General features: G+C 42.5%; 1 long non-coding RNA gene across 1 annotated transcript in view; it reads left to right on the top strand.

The window, feature by feature from the left end:
* The first annotated feature begins 405 nt into the window (after positions 1 to 405).
* LOC136835079 (uncharacterized) overlaps positions 406 to 23,904 on the top strand; it is a 47,380-nt gene continuing 23,881 nt past the window's right edge. Inside the window, exons 1-2 of the long non-coding RNA XR_010851973.1 lie at positions 406 to 742; positions 19,411 to 19,617. This is a non-coding gene — a long non-coding RNA (uncharacterized lncRNA). The remainder of the gene's footprint in view (positions 743 to 19,410; positions 19,618 to 23,904) is intronic.

Here is a 23,904-nt window from a genome sequence, read left to right as displayed (position 1 = left end):
GGCCTAAATTTTATATTCTTTCTTCCAACCTTTATATATGACAGGATCCTGGTGTATGGACAATTAGACTAAAGAATTTTTATACAATTTAATGTTTTTCCTTTTGAAATTAGGCTGTATTTTCGTCTTAAATTATTCAGCTGAAGTACTAGAGCTGTCTCGAGGAAGTTTTTCTTTTTATATTACAAGCCATTTTCAACGATTTTATGAATTTAATCTGTTGTTGCGTGGAAATCGAGGGAAGCAAAACCAACTAAATATTTCTTTGAACAAATGAATTGCCGTTTTAAGCAAGTATATAAAAAGCACAAAAGTATGATATCTATCTATATATATAATTTCCAATATCGATTAGCGGTCCCATGCGCATTAATAAGACACCGCTAAAGTATCTGAAACATCACAGAAGAAAAACTCAGAAAAGTAGTCCTGAAGCATCATGAAAATTTCTAACGTCATTACTTGAGCTTTTTTTTATAATTTAATGAAAACAGCTGCAGAATTACTATTTATTTTATGCTATATTTAAAAGGATAGATTCACAACAAAGGCTGTAAAAAAACAATTTGATTATCGGTGAGCTGGTGTTCTTTCCCGTCATTTTTATTCCTCCGCCCTCGATTGTTTGCGTGCCGTGTACTGTCGTGTAGTCCCTTCATGGATTGTGAGTGTAAAGTACATCTGCGAAACTACCCTCTTGCACTCATATTTTTGGTTATGGAAGGTTTCACATTTGTCGAAGGTTGGTAATTTTGATTTTGCCATTATTAGACCGTGAATAGTGAGGGAACTTAATTGTTAGTTTTCGGTGAAGAGATATAGTAACCTGTATATCAGTCAATATAGTCTGCCTAGCCAAGCTGAAGGAATAGCATACCGTCAAGGAAGTTTGTATACATTTTAAATGTTAATATACCGAGAACGAAAGTTATTTTCAACAGTTTATGAAAGTGAGTTAATGATGGAAACGTTTGCCAAAAACCTTTTGTTTTTGTCTTACATTATGGGCTTATGAGGTCTTTCAACTAGATAGCGAGCCTGTAATCAAGGAGTTGGGTTGGTTGCTATTGAAAAAGTGTTTTTTTTTTCGGTATATTATTTTAATCCAACTTGAGAATTAAGGACATGGCCTGGCAGTTGACACAGTTAAATTACAGCCAAACGCATTGCAAGTTTTCTGAAGCTGAATATAGTGATTAATAGTTCTCCACCCAAGTATTTAACTGAGGTATGACAAATTAAAATTAACGCTCATATGCACTCTTAAATAAAGTAATAATTTTGGATTTAAAACCTTTATTTCAGTCCTGTATTTTGACGTCATGTCATCTTGACTTTAGTACCAGTTTTAGATAGTTTGTCATACTCAATTTTCTCGCATTATTGCCAAAGTGGTAACGCTCATATGCACTCTTAAATAAATGAAAAGTCCTAACAGTAAAACAGTACATTTCGATCGTAAACAGTTCACTAATGCGTCGTCCGCTCACGGATGCTTGTGGCAGCCAGATGTACAATAAGGTTGGAAAATTGTTCCCGCCACAGTTTCGCTACTTTGATGGAGTAAAGTACTGTAAACAAACATTCTCAAGTATTTTAAGTGGAATTGTGAGTGAATTAAGAACAAAATGTGCAAAATTACAATCAAATAAGCACTGTGGAGCTTCAGTTGTGATGTACGTAAGGATATAACCACGGATTAAAAGTAAAAATGCATATTGCAATACACTCCCTGAACACCTGAATTAGCCCTGATCACCAACCAGCCCGAACTACATCCCCATAGCTTTTACCCCTAAGTGGGTAATTAACTTTCAGCGTTACCAACGCTTACGGTAAAATCTTGTCAAATGAGTTACCTGCAGTACCGTTGGCAACGCTGCTGCAAGTCCCGGCTTAGGTCCCCAATTGCGTTTTGTTCGCCATCCTGTATAGTTGTGTCCCACATCAGGCCAACTTTGGTCATTTAGCCCGACCCCCATTTAAAGAATTTGGACATCGGATTACGATTTGGACTGTTGTCAGCGCACTTTCTCGTGGATGGATACTTTATTGATTAGATTTGGAACTTCTCTCCAGGTTTTGATTTTGGGATCGGTACTTTGGACTCGATTGGATAAACCAAACAAGACGTCGCCGTCTGCCAGCGCCGATGCTTCCACTTCGTTTACGTCTGCGACGACAGAGCCTTCTACTGCTGGAGATGCTGACGCTCATCGGTCCCACACGTCCTGCAAGCGTAGGCTGAGTACCCTCAAACACGATCGACATTCTGTTTGTATTTTAGGTAGGAAGATGGAGTGTAGTATCAGATAGGCGGCGAGTCTTGGTCGGTAGATCAGATGGAAGAATTATTAAAAAAGTTAGAGGATAAGTTACCAGCTAGGATGTCGTCTATTTTTCTAGCTTTATGACTAAATTAACGGAAACCAGCCCTAACGGGTGGCGGGGGTCATGGAGAACCGCAAACCTCGAAGGTAGGATCTGCCGGCCCCTCCGGCGCGGAGCAGGCAGTGTTGGCAGCAGATTTCCCCCATTCCCTCTAAAAGCGTAAGCTGTAAGGTGGATTTAGTATCAGGAATCACACAGACTAGTAGAATACTACTTTAGGAAGTATTCGGGAAGAGTAGTTGAACGTGCAGTCGTCTTTGGTTTCAAGTTGGTTTTGGGTCGGTAATGATTAGGCCTCTCACTGAGATCAATCGTCGGCTTTATTTCCTGCTTCGTGCTCTGTGCAACAAAATGGGTAGATCCAAGTAATAGATACACGGCGGGTATTTAGCAATAAATGGCAGTTTCTTACAGTATTTTGGTTGCTTATTTACAATTTAACTTTATTTTTGGGGGGTCAGCAGTAATTAACCCCTGAAGTCCATCCAACAAGGGGTTTCCATACGCGATCTTCACGAGACAGAGCATGGGTATATACGTCTGTTTGGAACGGTTCATACCCTGCCTGGCAAATGCAATAACTTGTTGACGTATGGGTACCCAACCCTCCCCGGGCCAGTACTAAACACGGCGAAGGGACATTCCATTTAGCTGACAACAAACAAATGCACCGCCAGTGTCAGAAGCCCTAAAAGTGTAGAAATAACCAGTTTCCAAGGTATTGCACTTGCCAGACGGGATATGAACCATTTGAAACAGATGTAGCCATGCTCTGTCTTGTGAAGATCGCGCATGGAAACCCCTTGTTGGAAGGAGTAAAGGGGTTAACTACAGGTTAATTACAGCCGACCCCCAAAAAATAACATTAAATTGTAAATAAGCAACCAAAATGCTATAAGAAACTCCCATTTCTTGCTAAATACCCGCTGTGTATCTATTACTTAGAAATACCACACAATGTTTCCAGATCCGTGGAGGGTCGTTTAGATTTGGTTTTTGATGTATCTGGTTCTAGAGAATTTTTGTTTTTCCTTGAATACTCCTCCTTCTACGAAGGTTCCTTTTCCTTCAGGGGTTAAAATTTCTTTCGTCTTGCTATGGTGGTAATTCCGGTAATCGAGTTTTCCAATATTCATGATCATGTGTTAAAGAATTTTCTGAATTTGATAATGTCTATCAAGATTATATCGGGTGGGGAACAGAATCAGTCTATTTTCTTTCTTTGAAATCTATGGCCTCTTCGGCTGCTACAGAATTTTCCTCTTTTTTTCCCCCCATTTTCTTCTAAGCCTTCTTCCATTGCCTTTTTACTCAATCTTCTTTTTTGGTCCGCTCTTCGGGGTCTTTGTTTGTTCATCCTGTTTTCTTGGTTTTTAACTCAGCAGAGCAAAGGCTTTTCTTGGTTCAACCTCGTGATATTAGAGCTTCAGCGGCCCCCTCCCTCTCTTCGGTGTCAAGGGAAGGGGTACTTTTAACGAATCGGTCTCCTTTATCACCTTTTGCGAATCCTGTAGTTTCTCGGGCATCTGATCTAGTTGCTTCTCAGGTGTTTGCTGAGGCGTCAGCAACTCCTTATTTTCATTCTTTATGGGTTTCTAACCGTAAAGTATTCTCCACAATTCTTGCGGATGCTACGTTAGTTAGTTATAAATGATTTGTTTAACCAGACCTCTGAACTCTTTTAGGGTTCTTCTCGGGCTGGGAATGCAGTCGGCAGTTCACTTGCTCCAGTGTCCAGTGTATCAGCAGCGATAGTTTCCTCAGCCTTTCCATTCTCTAGGATAGCTGGTAATTTGCCTCCCTCTTTGTTACCTGGGGTTTGGTACCTGTAACTTCCCCATTGAAACTCATTTCAGTTCCGGTCCAGTTGGTACCTTCTCCATCTGTCCAGCGTCGGCGTTAGGTACCCTGGTGGTTACTCCGAGTGTGGCTTCTTCCTTCTGCCCTCCTTTTCTTCTTTCTCAACTTTCCTGCAGGTTTCTCTGTCCCTCCGTCTAAGGCATCCATGTAGGTTTGGGGTTGATTCCAGGTCATCAAGGACTTTTCCCCCCCCCCTTCTTCATTAACCAGCAAGTCTTCAGTTCCGGATTCCCATTCTCTTGCGGATTTGCGTGGTTCGGGTGTTGCGGCCTCTTCGCTCTCAGGAGTGGACGTTGTCTGCCCAGGTGTTGCGTCATCATCATTGGGTGGTGCAGGGTTTGTGCAACCTACTTTGGTGCCTCCAGTATGTTCGCAATTAATTCGTCAGGTGTCTGTCTCGCGCACCCAGGTGTGACGAGTTCCGGGCTTTCTAGTTCGGCGTTTGCTTGGGGTCGGCCTGTTTCTTTTCCTGTTCAACAAGGATTGTTCATTTGAAGAAGAGGGTCCGGTACCGAATAATATTAGTTTCCTTCAGCTAATGCGAATGAGTATAAGTGGATGGTGGACTTAATCCATACTCTGTATCGTCAGTCCAAGGCTCTGGAGGAGCCTACACTACCGATCCAAACGATTTTAGAGTTGCTATATGCAACGGAACCAGTAATTGCTCAATCGCCAAAGAATCTGGTCTGGTTTGGCCGTGTTGGGCAGGCATTGAGGGAGGCAGACGTAGGTTAGTGGCTTTGATAGGGTTGAGTAAGCAGGATTCAACCTTGCTTCCTATTCAGGAGGGGTTTTTTAGAGGGTAACCCTTCTGCGGATGTCAGGGTTCCTCTCAGTGTGTCTGTTGAGGCTCTTCTCTCTCGGGTTTCTTCGTCAAACTGGCTGGTCTCAGTTTCATCTAGGAGGCTTGTATCTTGGAGGACACCTTTCGCAGCCAGTCGGAGGCCTTGTTTCTTCATCAAACTGTCTGGTCTCAGTTTCATTTAGGAGGCTTGTATCTTGGAGGACACCTTTCACAGCCAGTCGGAGGCCTTGTCCCACTCTATGTGGATGTGGTCTAGGTTGATAGGGTTTTCTCAAACAAGATGGATATACTTCCTCCAATCCTGTACTGCCTGACACCTCATCACTTCGGTTTCAATGGGGCTGGCAAACCAGGTTAACATTTTGTCTGACTGTACAACATTCTTTGGCAAGTAGAGGAGGGACTTCTTTTTAAGCTTAAGCCGCACTATCTGGACATTTTGAGAGGGTTCTGTTGAGGGCGCCTTTTGCGCTCTACAACGGTCTCTTAGGGAGGAGGATATCTCCTCCAAGGTCAATTTTGTGTAGCTTTCGTCAGCAGTAACGTCACAGCAGACTTTGATTGGCTGCTCAGGGTTAAGGATATGTGGCCAGTATAACGAACTTGTTGCTTCTAACTCATGTCTCCAGTGTTGGCAATTATGCATCGTCAAGGGTACAAAATGTTGAAGTAGAGGTGTTCCTGCCCAACAGGGAACAGCCAGTACCCTCTTGGAGAAGCCTCTTAGGGAGAATCAATCAATCTCTTCTCTTCAGGTATGTCTCAGGGATCGGGCCTCTGGAGGGATCGGGAACGAGAGGAGTCATAATCTTTGGGAACTCGGCTGTAAAGGAAGCCCTTAGATGTTTTTCAGTCCTAATGCGCAACAGAGTAGTGGGTCTGCTTTGCGACATCATAACTGCCGTGTCGTATCTGAGAACTTGGTTGGGGGGGGGGGACAAGATCATTAGAACTTTAGAGGTGTATGCTTTCTGTCATTTGGTCTCATTCATCAGGTAATCAGGAATTGCGGGAGTGTCAAGATGTCTATGACTCGAGCTCCTTGTTGGCCCTAACGCCCTTGGTTTCTGGAGCTCCTAATGGTCCTTACGGAAGTTCCGATGTTCCTTCTCATGAGGAAGATCTGGACAACCGCATTTTCACCATTATCATCCAAACTCTTGCATGATGAACCTAGTTGCAGGCGACTGCCGAGTGAACAGCTAGACAGTCCGTACTCTGTAAAGCTATGTCTAGACAGTGTTTCTCTCAGCTTGAGAAAGTCAACCCTTAAGCTTTACCAGGTCAGCTGGACATGTGGAAGTCGGTGTCGTAAGGGTCATTCCATCTTTATGCTTGCCATAACCAAAACAGCCGATTTTCTCTTATTCCTTCGGAAAGTCAAGATTCTTCCGTTTTCAGCTATTGCTAGCTACCGCTCAACACTTAGCAGTACATTTATCCATCTTCCCGAAAATTTGTAGTAGTAAGGTCTTCTATGATTTATTACATTCCTTCAAGTTTAACGTCCGGTCTTGCCGACTCGGGCTCCTTCGTGAGATTTGTTGGAAGTTCTAACGTTAAGACAACTGATTAGGTGTTTTCTTTCATTCGGCTTTAGCTGCAGATAGAAAGGCGGGTGAGCTTTGGGAAATTATCTTGGCTGGTTTCCTAGGCGGGAAATATGTATTTCTCTTCTTCCGGAATTCGTGGCGAAGACAGAGTCAGAGGCTAAAACTCTGCCTCATTTGTTTAAGGTTCTTTATCTGCAAGTGTTCGGTTCCAGCGATCAAGCGAGGGTGTCTTTATGTCCGGTGCGAATATTAAAGTGTATTTATCAAAGTTTGAGAAACTGTCCGCTTCTGTGTACACTTCTTGTCTCTCTGTGGAATCCTTCCCATCCGCTGTCAAAGAATGCAATTAGTTACTTTTGGAGAAAGGGTTCCTGGTTCATAAGCGCTCACCCCACAAACACAGTTGCGGGCACACTACACGATTCTCACACGGTGCGAGCTTTATGCCCTTGAATACAATTTAATTTTGACACTACTTTATATTTAGCATTTAAGTTTTTTTTTTTTTTTTTTTTTTTTTCTCTCCCCATTACCGCACAGTATTCGGAGTATGTCCACTTCATCTTCCTTTCTAAGGAATTGTTCAGTGTCTTCTATTCTGGAGGCAGTTTACTTGGGAGTCTGTCTCAGTGTTTTCTTCCTTTACTTAAGAGATGTTCAATTCGCTGCAGCGCGTATAGCGGCGAAGTCTCCTATCTAGGTTGCGTTCATTTAGCTGAGGTGGTATTCTCTTAGTGCGAAGGCTCGGAAGGTTATTCTCTTAGTCCACGTGTAACGACGAAGTCTATTATCTAGGGTGCATGCATTTAGTTAAAGTGGTATTCATGTTGTGGGATGGTTATTAGGTTAACCAGATAGAGGAATTCCTTTTAGGCTTTAGAATCTTAAGCAACAGTGATAGTATAATCACATGAACTCAAGTTTAGTACGTTTTAAGTATCCTAGCCTTTGATAATTTCCCAACAAGAGTCCAAGAGGGTGCTCTCGTAGGCTAGCCTAGGCTCTTTCGTTGGCACTGAGATACGTCTTAGCTTGTCGGTCGTCGGCCTTTGCCACAACCTGTAGGGTGGAGGGTCAACAGCTCGGCACACTACCTCATTCCCTCCATACATGATAGGTTCTGAATAGCCACTTGGGAGATTCATCGTTCTCCTCCTTAGACGAGAGTTATACTCTTAGTGCGTGTGTAGTGGCTAACTCTATTATTGAGGGTGCGTTCATTTATCTGAGGGGGTACTGTCTTAGTGTGGAGGGTCTTACAGGCGGTCACTTGGAAGTTGCTGTCGGTTTTCACGACTTTCTACCTCAGAGACATTCAGTTTTCTTTGGAGAAGAGTTACTCACTGGGTCACTTTGTGGCGACCAACTCGATCTTATAATTACGAAGTAATGCCAAGGACGGGGGTGACTTTAGCTAATGAATGTAGTCCAAGAAACTTAGGATTCTCTGTTTGTTGGGATTCATAGTGAGAGTAGTAAGTTTGGCGTTAGTACTGTGAAGTCAGGCAGATCCAGTGGACAGGTTTGGTTTCTTCAACCTCTTCTGCGCAGACATCGGCAGCAACGGGCTGCGAAGGACTCAAAGATCTTGCACTCAACTTCTCCTCCATACATGAGAAGCTACAATAGCCACATGGGAGGTTCATTGTACCCCTCCATACATGAGAGTGCTTTGATTAGCCACATGGGAGGTTCATTGTACCCTTCCATACATGAGAGTGCTTTGATTAGCCACATGGGAGGTTCATCGTACCCCTCCATACATGAGAGTACTTTGATTAGCCACATGGGAGGTTCATCGTGCACCTCCATACATGAGAGTGCTTTGATTATCCACGTGAGAGGTTCGTCGTTCTCTGCTACTCATGGGAGGCTGTGATTAGCCACATGGTAGGTTGGATTTTTATTACTCTATCCATGAGGAGGTTTGAATACCACATGAGAGGTAGCTCAACTCAGTCAGGCACCTGCCGAGTGGGATAACCAGGTGAGGATACATTCATTTATACACATAGGTGAATAATGAGTTACCTGCTTTCCCTGTTGGCAGGTCGGGCTGAATTAGATTGATCCCACATCCTTAAAGTTTTGTTAATCGGGCTGATTCAGTTGTTCAGGGAGTGTATTGCAGTATGAAGTTTTCATAATAATACTAATATTATATTGTAATACTTAACCTGAGCACCTGAATGATTCCCACCCTCCTCCCCACTTCAATTTGAATGGTGAATAACGCAATTGGGGATCTCGGCCTCACTTGGCCGGAACTTGCAGCAGTGTTGCCAGTGGTACTTCAGGTAACTCATTTGACAAGATTTTCCTGTAAGCGTTGGTAACGCTGACAGTTAAGAAATACTTATTTACAAAATAAATCAATAAAGGATATTCTAGCAGAAGGTAATAACTTTTCAATTGATAATATCATTCTCTTAAACAAAATTAAATTAAATAAAATATAATCTCCCCCCTTTTTTCCTCTCCCTTTCCTTTCCTTTTTTTTCTTTCTTTCCCTCTATTTTTTATTTTATCTTAATTTTTTCCTCCCTTTTTTTTATTATTTATTTACTTATTTAATTACTTAATATTTTATGTACTCTTTCCCCCCTTCTTTTTCCAGCCCGAGAAGAACCCTAAAAGAGTTAAGAGGTCTGGTTAAACAAATAATTTTGTAACTAACTAACTAATTGCCCACTTAGTGGGTAAAAGCTATGGGGATGTAGTTCGGGCTGGTAGGTGACCAGGGCTAATTCGGGTGTTGAGGTAAGTATTACAATATTAGTTTTATTATGGAAACTTCATTTCAGTTCAACCACATGACAGATGGGAATTCCATGTCTCATATTTTCACTAGTATAGGCAACAAAATGTTTTATCGCGCTGATTACAACTAAAATCTTGAGTAATATCTATAAACATTACATATATACGCAATTAGTGTTCAGTACACCGTTAAATGAGCACTGGAAAGGAAGTGTCCAATCGCCATTCATTTTGCCTTGGTATTTGGGAGGACGCCATATTGGATTCAAAATTGTCTTCAATATTTATTTTACGAAGACTTCACCTGCTTATTTTAGTTCATATGGTAGTTTCCTATAGCTCATTTTGTTAATGAAGCTTCAATATTTTGAAAGGTTTTCTTAAAGGTTTAATTTTGCTATTTCTCCAATTAAATATAGAGTGAAAAGTGAAAATTCTGCCACCCACGTGTCTCATCCCCCATCGTTTTACCCTAATATAAGAAGCAAGAGTTTCAAGACAACATCAAGCAAGGCATGGTTAAGAGGCTGAATTAATCAGTAAAATTTGAACAGTGCATCAGGACAAACATTATTGTAAACAAAGAACCTGGAAAAGTTTCAAGTGGTTAACAATACTCACGAGTATGTAATATGTTGTTAACAGGAAATTCATAGTCGATTTTATTTTATTTTATTTTTTTTTTTTATTTTTTTTTTCACATTAAGTAGGTTAAGGAGACACCAGCAGACCAAGAAAATTCCTATATCTTGAGCTGGTACTGAATGAAAAAAATAACCATTGGGATCATTGGTTCCCATTTTACTGAAGGCACCCTGTGGGACCTGTAGATTAATTTCTGCTCTACGCCAGTAGAGTTTACAGAGATATTAGTAAAGTCATGATGGCACATTCCATGTTAATTGTCAAATTTACTCTATCATAATACTTGATTAGAAGCCTTTAGTTTACCCTGAAACTTTTTTTTACCCCTCCTAGTAGCAAGTAAGAGCTTAATGCACTGTATTAGATCTTTATATGTGATCTTGAAAACATTTGAAATGCACCTTGACTCAGATAATGAACATCCATGAAGTTGAAGTTTGTATTCTCTTTTGAAGAAATACCAGATTTTAAAAATAGTTGATATTTTCCATAATTACCGGTATACGAAGCAAGCCGTTTATTATAATCCCGCCTCCACACACTGAGCAAGGTCCCTGTATGCCAAAGGAAGAAGTAATGGGTTACTGACAGGTGAGTGCCTGCCACCAGTTAACCAAGGGTTACTGACAGGTGAGTGCCTGCCACCAGTTAACCAAGTTCTCAGTGTTTCAAACCTGTGCCAGGAATACAGTTCTCCTATAAAAAAGACTTTGTATGTGTATCTGAGGAAAATACAAAGGAAAATACAAATTATCTACAGACTCTGGTACTTTAAACATTTTTTAAACTCTGCCACCTGTAACAACACTGGTAGCTCTGTCTCTGGTTGCAACACCCTGTATTGATTTGCTGCTCCATTTAGTATATTTTGCAGCATCTTAAGTAATATCTTTGGTAGGCTATGATAGAATACCAGTAGTTCACTCTATTAATGAGACAAGTTTCTGAATTGAACAACTCAGATATCCTGTATGTTTATAAAGGCATTACAGTATAGGATTTATAAGATGTTATGAAGCAACCCTTACAATCTTACTGATATGTGCACTGACAGACGAACATAGTACAGTAGCTCACATTAGTCATGTATTGCATGAAAAATTTGTACTAGATTTCTGTTAAACATGCAGTAGACTTAGAGCTTTTTGCTGACAATATGCCATGAGAAATCCTTGCAGCAGTAGCAGTGGTTATTATTATGATTTTGTTTTAAAGTCTTTGGTAGTATTTGACAATAGTTTATTACTTGTTAGAAAGAATTAGTCCAGCAGCATTTTATTTTTCATGTGTTATTGCTAAACACACCCTTTGTCTTGGCATAGTACATAATTGTCATCATCTTGTATTGAGCTGGTGGTATTTGATACCTACTCCTATTTCTGGTAAATTACTGAAGTTGGGATACATTGCTGCTTTAATTAACAGTACTGTATTATTAACACCGCTGATTGTTCCTTGGCAATATATAGCACTGAAAATGAATGATTTTCAATATGAACATGTTTAAGGTTAATGCTATCTTACAGCCCATCAAGAAATTAAGTCGGACCCTGACAAATTTTGACTTTCTATGCTATTACAGTAGATGAGGAAGAGAATGTGGTTTATTAGGTCAAAAGACTGGCAGATCATCACTTATTGATTAATAAGCCCAATAATGTAGTCCCACTTCATGGTTCGCTGTGAAGGCCATACTTGATGTACTTAGGCATTCATAGCAAAATAATAATTCTGGCCATGCACTGTAAGGTTTTATTTGTTCATGAGACTTACCTGTCAGATATATATATAGCTGTAATCTCCGAAGTCCGACAGAATTTCAAAATTCGCGGCACACGCAGTGGCCGATTAGGTGGTTAGTACACATTCCCGCCGCTGGGAGGCGGGCATCAGGAACCATTCCCATTTTCTATTCAGATTTTCTCTGTCGCCGGACTGTCAACACCTGTTGTCAGTTCCTCCGCCATTTGGATTTCGAAATTTGTTGTCACTTAAGTATTTTGGTTGTTTTTTGGTATTCGACTGGATCTGTGACTTGGCATACGCTCTTTGTGGACCGTTTTTTATTTTGCTTTTGACTTTTCTTATAATTAAGATGTCTTACCTCTAGCTATCGAGTCTGTAGCTTGGGTGAATGTAAGGTGAGGCTATCGAAGACTTCGATAGTTCCTCACACTTTATGTATGAATGATAATCGGTATAATGAATGTGAGGGATTATCTGAGGGTGAGTGGAAGAAATATGAAGCCTATATGCTTAAATTGGAGCGTGATAGGTTGAGGAGATCTTCCTCCTAGAGTGCATCCTTAGATGGACAGTCAGGGTTTTCTCCTACTAGTAACCCTGTAGTAAAAATTAGTACTAACCCTGTAGTATGTTGCTGCAGAAGGTAATACCCTGGCTCTCGTGTTGGAGTCAATGCGTGCTCTTGAAACTAAAGTGAATTCAATTCAAGCGCAAAGTGTTAGTGCTAGTGCCCCTAGTGTTGTGGAGGGGGCGTCAGATCGGCCCTATAATGCCTCTAGGCCTGGACCTCTGTCGAACTCCCAGGACCAGGGAGGGGGCATGTCGAAAGCTGCATGAGGGTTACGGGGGCTTCCCACCGATCTGGCGTCCCTTCGGCAGGTCCTGATGACGCTACCCAGGCTGCCAGGGATCGTGCACAGGCACGCATCCTGAAGGATTGCTTCTCGTCCTCCGACACGTCCTCCCCGCCTCGGGGTTGGAGCTCTCGGTTGGACTCTCGCCCTCTTTGTAGAAGCTTAGAGGATAGGACGCTTCACGTCCTCTTCCTTTAGACGTTTGTGCTCTTCCCCGAAAGTTGCTTGGATATTCCTCCGCAGAAGAGAATAAAGTGTTTTTCGGATGATGACGCTACTCGACCCCCCTGTCGCGCTAAGGCAAGGGCTAGAGCTTCTTCCCCTGTGAGAAGGAAGTATACGTCTCTCACCCCTCTCCTCTCAGGTTCAGCCCTTCTCCCGAGAGAGTTGCTTCTCCAACGCGTCAGATTTTGTTGGGTTTGCAGCAACAGCTGGATGCTCTCATGAACCTTTCAAGATTCGAAACTGCCTGCTAAGAGGTACAGACCTTCACCTTCGTCTCCTGCTTCGTCTTCCTCGTCTGCTAGATGTTTTGGGGCTTCTCGTCTGTCGTCTAGAGAGAGTGTTTAGTGGCTTCCTAATCGTCTTCCCCGATTTGAGGTGTTGGACTTTTCTCTTGACACGCGCCAGGAGCGCGTCTTCTCTCGCGCTCACGCTTCACGCGCCTCACCTTGCGCTCGCGCGCCTAGCCATGACGCTTCGCGCGCGCCACGCTGTGAAACTCTTCTCGTGTCTTCCCACGGAGCCTCTCGCGCGCCACACCATGACGCTCCGCGCTCGCCTCGCCGTATAGCTTCAAAGTCTTCTTGTGTTGACGCTGCTCCTGTTGTACATCATGATGCACAACTACCCGCTTCAACTTCTGATGTCCTTCATAATTTAGCCACGACTTCTTCAAATCGCTAGAGTTCCGCGATACGATCGGGATTAATCGGAACTTCTTTCACTCAAGACCCACCAGCTGGGAAGAACGTCCTCTTTCGTCACAGCCTTTGGATGAAGAGAAACATCTTTCGTCTTCTTCTTCCTCTGATTATCAGACTCTGGCTATTTTACTTAAGGATCTGTTTCCTGAGACTTTTCAACCTTCGGCTCCTCTCTATCTACATTCTTTCAGTTGTCTTTGTCTTGAAGAGAGGAGGACTCCTGGCTTTCTTCAAGATCTGAAGTCTTTATCTACCAAAAAAGGCTTTCAAGAAAGTCCAGGATTGGATGGCTGCCAGAAAAATCAAGGAAAGACTTCTTTCGCTTTGCCTCCTTCACGTTTGTCTTTGACAAAGCAGGCATTTGGTATGAGACAGGGGAGCACATTTTCTGGGATATTTTTGACTTCTCAAGGGGACTTTGCAATCTTAGTCGACGCCTCTTGAAGATCCCACTTGTCTTCTTTTAAGGTGTCTTGGACTCTGACTGAGATGGACCACCATTTTAAAGGCCTCTTCAAGACTATTGAGGTCTTTAACTTCTTGGACTGGTGTCTGGAAGTTTTGAACACGAAGGCTACTAATCTGGTTTCCATTAGTCTGGGGGAGCTGTCCAGTGTACTGCGGTGCATGGACAAGACCGTCAGAGATGGCTCTGAAGAACTTGCGTCTCAGTTTTCGTCGGTTCTTTTGAAAAAAGAGAGCGTTGTTTTGCTATTTCTCGGTGAAGTCTGTTTTCACCAGCGCAGAAGGAGAGCTGCAGTTCGCTCCTTTTTGAGCCATCTCTTCCCCAGACTTTGGTTAAAATTTTGCTGCTAGCCTTCAAGCAAAAGGCAACCCAAGACCTTCTTTCCAGGTCTTCTAAACTGTCCTTTGGCCCCATCATCGTCCTCTTCTTTTCCTCAGTTGGCTAAGAAGCAGCAGCCTTTTCGTGAAGGGGCTTCCATGGGAAGCAACACGAGACCCGCACTACGAGGGAGAGTTTTTCCCAAAAGGAATGTCACTTCCAAGAGAGGTAGCAAGTGACTCCTTTCATCTCCAGACACCATTAGCAACCAGGCTTCATTTTGCACAAGCCTGGAGAGAGAGAGGGGCAGACGTTTGGTCCTCCTACTGTTAGAGAGAGGTTACTTGATTCCCTTCCTGTCTCCTCCTCCTTTGTTTTTTTGTTTCCCAATTGCCATCCTGTCAAACAGAAAATTCTGTTTGACCTGCTCGAACAGATGCTCGAGCGGAAAGCAGTGGAACAGGTCTTGGACTCGCAGTCCCCCGGGATTTTACTACAGATTGTTTCTAGTCCCAAAACTTTCAGTAGGCTGGAGACCCGTCTTGGACGTCAACAGGCCGAACAACTTGGTCCGGAAGGAAATGTTCAAGATGGAGACCTCGCAGTCAATACTAGGAGCCCTTCATCCGGGGATTGGATGGTATCTTTGGATCTCCAAGATACTTATCTTCACGCCCCAATTCATCCACGTTCGATGAAGTATCTCAGGTTGTCTTGGGGACTAGACGTTCCAGTTCAGGGCTCTCTGCTTTGGACTCTGCACAACGACCATACCACGTTGCACCGCTTCGTCCGATCAGCGAAGAACACAACGTTGGGTCTGGTCAGTACTTGGATGGGTGACCGCCTGGGAACACCAGATGCTGTTGGCGTCACATTTTTGCTCCGAGGGTGTTTACACTTCTCATGAAGAACGTTGCGATGCAGTTGCACCTGTCGCACGTCAGGATCTCTCTCTACTTGGACGACTGGTTGATTCGAGCGTCGTCGAAGCGAAGGTATCTGGAGGACCTTCAGTTGACTCTGGAACTCGTGAAGTCCCTGGGACTTCTGGCCAATGTGGAAAAGTCGCAGCTGATCCCCTCACTGTCCATTGTGTCTGGGAATTCAGATGTATTCAGCGGCTTTTATAGCGTCTCCGTCGCAAGAACGGCAACTTCTATGTACGAAAAAGTCTCGGCCTTCTTGGGGAAGGAAACATGCTCGGTTAGGGAATGAATGAGTCTGCTGGGGACCTTTTCCTCGCTGGAGAATTTTGTTTCCCTGGGGAGACTGCATCTCAGGCCTCTTCAGTTCTTTCTGTTGGAGAACTGGCAAAGCAAGGAAGACTTGAAAGAGGAATTGAGAATTCTTCCTTCTGTAAAAGAGGATCTGTAGTGGTGGCTCGATCCAACAAAATTGCAGAAAGGGATCTCCCTCAAGCTTCTGAACCCCGACCTAGTGTTGTTTTTCTGACGGGTCGTCAACAGGTTGGGGGGCAACACTAGAGGGAGAGGAAGTGTTAGGAACCTGGAGAGAGGAACAGGTGTCCTGGCACATCAACATCAAAGATTTGGTGGCTATCTTTTAGCTCTCCGATTCTTCGAGGTCCAAGTTTGCAATCGTGTAGTTCAAGTAAACTCGGACAACACTACGGCATTGGATTACCTCAAGAGACAGGGCGGAACACACTCTTGTTCCCTGTTCAGCCTTGCAAGAGAGATTATTCTTTGAGCCTATGCTCGCAACATTTCAATTCTCACAAGTTTTGTTGCAGGGGTTGAAATTGTTCGAGCAGACCTGCTCAGTCGGCGCCATCCACTCCTGCCGAAGGAATGGACCCTTCATCAGGAGGTTTGCCAAGATTTTTGGCAACTTTGGGGTCGCCATCTTGTGGATCTTTTCACGACCTCAAGAACAGTGAGGCTCCCTCTATACTGCTCACCTGTACTCGACCCGGGGCAGTTGCGATAGATGCTCTTCTCTGGGATTGGACGGGAATGGATGTTTACGCCTTTCCCCCGTTCAAAATTCTGGGAGAAGTCATACGCAAGTTCGTGGCCTCACAAGGGACGAGGATGACTCTCATCCCCACGTTTTGGCCTTCGAACCACTGGTTCTCGGAGTTTCTCTTCTGGTTGGTAGACGTTCCGAGAACCCTTCCTATGAGAGCAGACCTGCTCATACAACCTCACTTCGCGAGATATCATCAAAACCTCCCCGCTCTGAACCTGACTCCATTCAGACTATCGAAAATTGGTCAGAGCGAGGGGGTTTTCTGGCCAGGTGGCACGGGCCATCGCTAGAGCCAGAAGTTCTTCATCTAACAGGATATATCTAGCGAAGTGAGCAACCTTCAAGGGTTGGTGTAGAAAGAAGGGCTTTTCCTCTTCCTCTATCACTGTGAGCCAGATTGCGGATTTTCTCCTTTACTTAAGAGAAAAACTCGATATAGCAGTTCCGACTATCAAGTGTTATCGGAGCATGCTTTCGACTGTTTTCAGACACAGAGGATTAGATTGGTCTGACAATAAGGACCTCCACGATCTTACGAGCTCTTTCAAGACGTTCAAGGTTCCTCAGCTAATTCCTCCTGCTTGGAACTTGGACGTAGTGCTCTAGTTTTTGATGTTTAGTCCTTTTGAGCCTCTCCACTCTGCATCTCTTAAGGATGTTACTCGAAAAACGGCATTCCTCACGGCTCTGGCGATGGCAAAGAGAGTGAGCGAAGTTCAAGGCCGTCACGTGGGCTTCAAGGAACACGATGCTGTCTACTCTTTAAGCCCTAAGTTCTTGGCTAAGAATGAAAGGCCTTCTAACCCTTGGCCTAGACACTTTGAAATTAAAGGTTTAGCAGACCTTATTGGACAGGAACCTGAGGAGTTCTATGTCCGGTTAGAGCTCTCAAGTACTACCTTAAAAGAACCCAGGACACTCGTGGTCCCTCGGATAATTTATGGTGTTCTGTGAGGCAACCAGTTAAACCTATGTCGAAGAATGCACTGGCATTCTTCTTTAGGTACGTCATTAAGGACGCACACTCTAGTTGTGACGACTCCAACTTCAAGTTGTTGAGAGTTAATGCTCACGAGGTGAGGGCAGTTGCTACCTCCATGGCGTTCCAGAAAAATATGGTACTCTGACATTCTCAGTGCCACATTTTGGCGAAGCAATTTGGTGTTTGCCTCACACTCTTGGCGAGATGTTTAGGTAGCATACGAAAATTGCTTTTCGCTGGGACCATACATTGCTGCTTCAGCAACCTTGGGGACAGGGGGTTAACTCTGATCCTATCCCTTTTTAATTGTGTTTTTATGGTTGTTGGGTCGACTACTGGAGGCAGTCTTCCCAATCCTTTGCAAACTAACGCTTTAGGTGTTGGTTAGGTGGTTAGTAATGCTCTTTTGTCCTCTTTGTATGGTCTATGATCTAGTCACATTGTAGTCACGCCCGTTGACAGATCATCTAGAAGTCGCCAGCTATATAGGTCACTACCTCGCTGGGGTCTCTAGTAAAGCAGAAGCAGACTAGAGTGACAGTAACCACTCAGTCAGCTACGCTATCAGATAAGGAACCAAAATAATTTTACCAATAAATTGGTTTTTTCCCTAATTCTTGGCTGTCTCTACCCCCCTCCAAAGGTGGTATTCAGCTATATATATATCTGACAGGTAAGTCTCATGAACAAAATGATATTTTAATGATAAAATAAAGTTTGTTCATACTTACCTGGCATATATATTCTTATTGCCCTCCCTCCTCCCCTCAGGAGACAGTGGCGTTAGAAAATCTGAATAGAAAATGGGAATGGTTCCTGGTGCCCGCCTCCCAGCGGCGGAAATGTGTACTAACCACCTAATCGGCCACTGCGTGTGCCGCGAATTTTGAAATTCTGTCGGACTTCGGAGATTACAGCTATATATATATCTGCCAGGTAAATATGAACAAACTTTATTTTATCATTAAAATATCATTTTTAGTAGAGCACATCTAGTTTTGCCTTTGAGTTTTATAAAGCAATAGTAAGGGGGAACAGTCAATTGCTGTTTTAACTAATATGAAATTCCCATATGCCTCATCAACCTTACATAAAATTTCTTGTGAAATGATACAGTACTTGGGATAAACTTTGAAAAACCAAGTAAATTAAATCTATAGAAATAGTATTAAATTATAATTAATCAGAAAAGCAAGGATAGGAAGTAAACATTCAAGAATTGTAGCATGTTTTTATGTAAAGGTTTATGGTATTGTATTAGTACCCATTTTCACTGCTTAAATGCTCCAAAATGCAAGAAAAGTTATATACATTGTCCTTTAATCAATATTGAATTTTGTCTGAGGAGATACTTGAAAAATCAGTGAAATATGATTCTTTGGATACAGGTGCGGTTGAAGCTATCACTTTAAAACCAAATCAAGACGGGAGTTACGCATTCATTATTAACAGTCCCCACCTTACTATCCCCATCTCATAGACAAGCGTTACCATAATGAGTTTTACAGCCCCCAACCTATTTAAAGCAACAGGTGAAACAAGCATTGACAGTTTAAATTTGTCAGTATTTTGTGTGCATTGAATCAGACAGCTGTGTTGTTAAATGCTACTTTATAAATTGCATGAAAGCTATTGGGAAAGGAATCAGCTCAGGTCACTGGTCTATTAGCTGAATATTACTGCAGCGTGCAGAGACTGGAATGTTTACTTTGTATTGAATAATGTATGACCTGACAACCTTGTGAGAAAGTTTACTCTGAAACAAGCCACCAGATAGTATAGGATGGGTTTGATTAGGAATAAGTCTGTAAGATGATTGTCAGAGGTTATCAGCAAGGCTTTTTAAACATTTTTATTAAATTTTTGTTTAGGGAGCCAGTACTCTGGCCATTATAACTAGTGGATGGATACAGTGCTTTTTGTAAGTCACACTAGATGTAAACACAAGGATTGTCATGTCTGAATTTTTTTATTTTATCGGATGGTACAATATGCTGAAGAGTGTTGATGGTATATTAAGCAAAACCCAGTTATTTTGGAATCTCCAAACTGGATTTTAATAATCTGTCTCAGTAACAGCTTTATTGTATCTTATTAATGTTTCAGGAACAGCTTGAATGTTTCTCCCAGGTGAAGCTTGAACTTGATGTTTTTGGAGAACTGGTTATACTGTTATTCTGCCATCATTTATTGTGAGAACAAGCTGGTTATAGTTTTGCAGTCAAGATCAAACAGTTTATAAATTGGCTGCCGTTTATTGAAAATAAGGAAGATAAGACATCAACCAAGTGCAGTACCTCGATTATTTTAAAGGTAAGAATAAGAGAATTGTTACCTTTAAGTTAAATGACAAAAAAAGATAAATCATGGATGCATCCTCATTTCGTGAATAAAAATGCTTTATTGATTCAGTTTTTCATTAATGGAATGGTGAACATTTTCTGTTCTGTATAAATTTTTAGCAGAATTAAGGAACTCGTTTTAAGAACTGTAAACAAACTAAATCAATAAACATAAGGAAATGTTTTCGAATCCTTGGCTAGAGGAAATTAACGTAGCATGGCATATTTTTCCATCCAAAATTTATGGACTTTCATTTCAAAGGGAACAAAAAACCTTTGCTACTGTACTGTACTCTTTGAGAATTGGGTTAAGTACCATAGTTCGAAATTTCAACTAAATTAACTAATATCTAGAAAGGTTGGAAGGCATGTTGGAGAACAGTGTACTAGAAGTATAAGCAGCTAGTCTCTGGGGGTTTTACTGTCATCTCTTTCTCTCTGAGAGAGCAGCTGTAGACCAGTCATTAGTCTGTGGAATGAGTTTGTCCTTGAAACTTGGTTAAGGTCTGGATCTGAAGGATGTACTTCCAAGTACCTGTCCATCAGTCCTCCAGGAAGTGCCTCTGCTAAGTCTTCAGTGGAACGCTACCAGTTTAAAGTTTTGTGCTTTGGAAAGGCAAGAGCCCTGCAGGATTTCACATGGGTGTTCATTTGGTATTGGTTTGGGCCCATTAACACTGTATATGGTTGCTGCAACACCTGGACATCCTCAGAGAACTGGGGAAAATTGGCCATTTGCAATTTGGCACAGCACTTTGGGTGCTAGCTATTTGGTCATGAGACAAAAAATGTTAAAGGTAGCCATTTAGGGCAGTGTATGCTTGCTGGAAAGTTTAGTTTTAAAAATTAAAGTGGCTGTCAAACTGGGTTCTATTTCTTTCAGCAACTAAAGATGCTCGCCATTTTTGGTGCTTTGCTTGTTGGAAAAAAAAAAAGCATACACCTGGTCCACAATCACAGTAATAAATTTTCCTCTGCTCATGGTTGAGGGACATATATTTTGTAGCATGCCAGCAGAAATAATTGTCTTTAATTGGTAATATAAGTGGGGACACTCACTAGATTACACTTTCTAAAAACAGTATTTTATATAAGTTACTTACCAAGTAATTACATAGCTGTAGTTTCTAACTAGTACGGTACCTCAAGTTTGAAAATCGTGGTAGCGATCTTTTGTTTTGGTGTAGGTAGTTAACCCTGCCCACTTTTGGGGAAGAGAGGAACAACTTGGCAAAGAGCCTCAATTTATTTCTCCCGGCATATAATGAAGGTTGTGAGCTTTCAGCTGATTTTGGAATTCATTTGCTTTACTGGTTGTTGGTTTGAAAAAGATTGGTGAAGCATTTGTTTTCCTTTTGGTAGCCTTCGGCAATTTAACAGTGATAGGTTTTCTTAGAAGACTAAAGTTTCCTCATGACACTTTATTCACTATTGAGACTTTTTTTTTTCCCAATATTATGACTTGTTTGGTAGTCGACTTGTTCATTGACTGTGTCCGATGCAACTACGTCTAGTATGTACTCGTTATTGCAGCAAAGGCTGCAATACGAGATTGACTTCAGCTAAGTATGATTCACATATCATTTGCATGGGTCAAGTATGTTCTGTAGAATAACTTGTGCTGAAAGTTTTAAATTCTCATCTGTGTAAATTAGAAAGGAACAGGAAGAGAAAAGCGACAGTTAGGAATGATGATAAGACTACAGTACAGTTAGTACAGGCAGTCCCCGGTTTACGACGGTTCCGGCTTACGACGTTCCGAGGTTACGACGCTTTTCAAATATATTCATCAGAAATTATTTCCCGGCTTACGACGCATGTTCATGATTTGACGCGTCGTACGCCAATCCAACGGAAGAAATATGGCCCCAAAACGGCAGAATAATCATAATTTGAAGGTTTTTTATGTAAAACTCAATAATAATGCAGTTTACATCGTTTTCAATGCACCCAGAGCATTAAAAGTAAGGTTTTCTTTTGATTTTTGACGATTTTCGACGATTTTCCGGCTTACGACGATTTTATGGTTCTGTATAGCGCAAGAACAGGACCCCGTCGTAAACCGGGGACCGCCTGTAATCTGCTAGGTCTTTTAGTAGCAGTGATGTTCCTATTGTGTCTGTTCCTTTAATGTCCCCTATTCCCAGTTCTCCAGCTGTACCACCGGGTCCTGTTCCTGGCTCCCACCCTTCTGACCCCAATGCCATTTCCAACCTCGAGTCCAGATTCGATTGGAAGTTCGAGTTGATTGTGAATTCTATGGCTCAGTTAGGGACTTTGGCCTGAGCTCATATGAACCAAGTGAGCAAAGTGAGTGCTAATAGTGCTAGTGAAGTGTTGGTGGAGGAGCTGGCTGCCCGTCCCACTGATTCTCCTAGGCAAAGGTCCCTGGCACACTCCCCTGAAGCTGAGAGAAGCCATACCAGAGGCCCAAGGGAGGTCGGTGGGGTCTGTCCACGGGTAGCTGGCCACTCAGTTGCACCTGTAGTCAAGTCCCATGGTGCGACAGACAGCCAGTGGAAAGGTGTCTTTTCGGAAGTGCACCGTCTTTCCTCGAGTTCAGAGGCGTCTAGCTGAACAAAGGCGCCAATGGCATTTCAGTGATGAGTCAAGGCCATTGAAAAGGCCCGCAGTGGATGTAGATTCATAGCCTTCTTGCAGTTTCTGTGATAACCCTAAGCGTTTCTCACCAGTGGGTTCGTATGTAGAATGTCAAAGCTTGGCTCCCAAACACAATTCTTCCACTCGCAGACACAAGTGCAGCAGTTCTGAGCACCCATTAGTGCCCAAGTTTCAGAAGCTCCCAAGTGCTTAATAGCGCTCAAGCGCCCAGTGGCTCCCGAGCACCTAGGAGTTCCTGAGTGCTCAGTAGCGCTCATACATATGGAGACTCCTCCTCGCCTAGTAGCACATGATTGCCCAGTCTCCTCTTCTAAGCACCCGGCTCCAGCACCAGCTTTTGTGGCCCCATCTTCCTCTCATCAGACTCGTGCTCCTTCTGGCTGACATCCTAGGTTATTTGAAGAAGCCTACCCCCTGCTGCTGAGTCTGTTAACAGAATTATCCTTATCACCAGTGTAGTCTGTTGAGGAGGAGTTGAATAAGGATGTATTTTTCTCCTTCAGCTTATGTAGCTCTTCTGCATTTCCTGCTTAGTATTTTCTCCTCCTATTTTCTCGCCAGCACCTCCGTCCTCACCTGCGTCCACATTCCAGATGAGCAGTCAACCTGTGGAGTCTTCCAGGTTGCCCAAAATGATGCTCTTTACTTCAGCAAGGAAGCCACTGAGCAAAATAGAGAATTGGCTCTTGGTCAAGAGAGAGCAAGGGAAGGGTTCTTTCAGTCAACCCCTGTTATCGACTGTCACACAGAAGATATTCTTATGCCGCTGGAGAAGCTCCTTAAGTATAGATGAAACTTCATTTTATTATGAAAATATTTTATATAAGTAACTTGTCCAATAATCACATAGCTACTAGTTTCTTTTAACCGGCAGCTCAGATTTTAAAATTGCGGGTCACTGTAGTTTGTTTTGGTTATGGCGATGTGCCCCGCCCACTTTCGGGTGTAAGAGAAGGCCAACATAGCAAAGAGCTTCAATTTGTTTCTGCCGGCTGTGGTTGAAGGACTTTGGTTGGCAGCAGCTTGAATTTTGGAATTTATACTTTGCTGGTTGTTTGCCTTATCTTCAATTGGTGAAGTATTTATTTTCGTAGCCTTTCGGCATAATTAAGATAGTGTTAGGCAAATTTTGATTATTGGTTGACGACTCTTTGCCTGTTTTTTGGACTCATATTAGACTTTTCTAGGATGTCTGACAGTAGTCGTTCTAGTATTAGGTATTGCATCAAAGGCTGCAATACTAGACTAACTCAAGAATCTTACGACTTGCACACTGTTTGTATTCTGTGTAGGGGACATTTGCTGCAATACAGGTATTCCCCTACTTACGATGGGGTTAGGTTCCAAAAAACCCATCGTTTGTTGAAAAAATCGTAACTCGAATATGGCCTAGCCTACACTAGGGTAATCAGCACCATCTATACATATATGGTAGCCTAGCCTACACTACACAGTATACTTTATACATATATGGTATAGTAATTATTAGTGTCAGCTAATTCTGCAGGTTCAATGCAGACTGACATGATAAGCCCGTATTAAGAGAAATTGAATAACAAACAAGGCCTGGCCTGCACTTTCGTATATCATATACGGTAGCCTAGCCTACATTATACTGTATTCTATTTTCACATAA

This window comes from Macrobrachium rosenbergii, chromosome 4 (assembly GCF_040412425.1).
Source record: "Macrobrachium rosenbergii isolate ZJJX-2024 chromosome 4, ASM4041242v1, whole genome shotgun sequence".
In the NCBI taxonomy this organism is placed as follows: Eukaryota; Metazoa; Arthropoda; class Malacostraca; order Decapoda; family Palaemonidae; genus Macrobrachium; species Macrobrachium rosenbergii.
The sequence above is the reverse complement of the archived record's forward strand: the minus strand, read 5'-3'. Positions and strand labels throughout refer to the sequence as shown.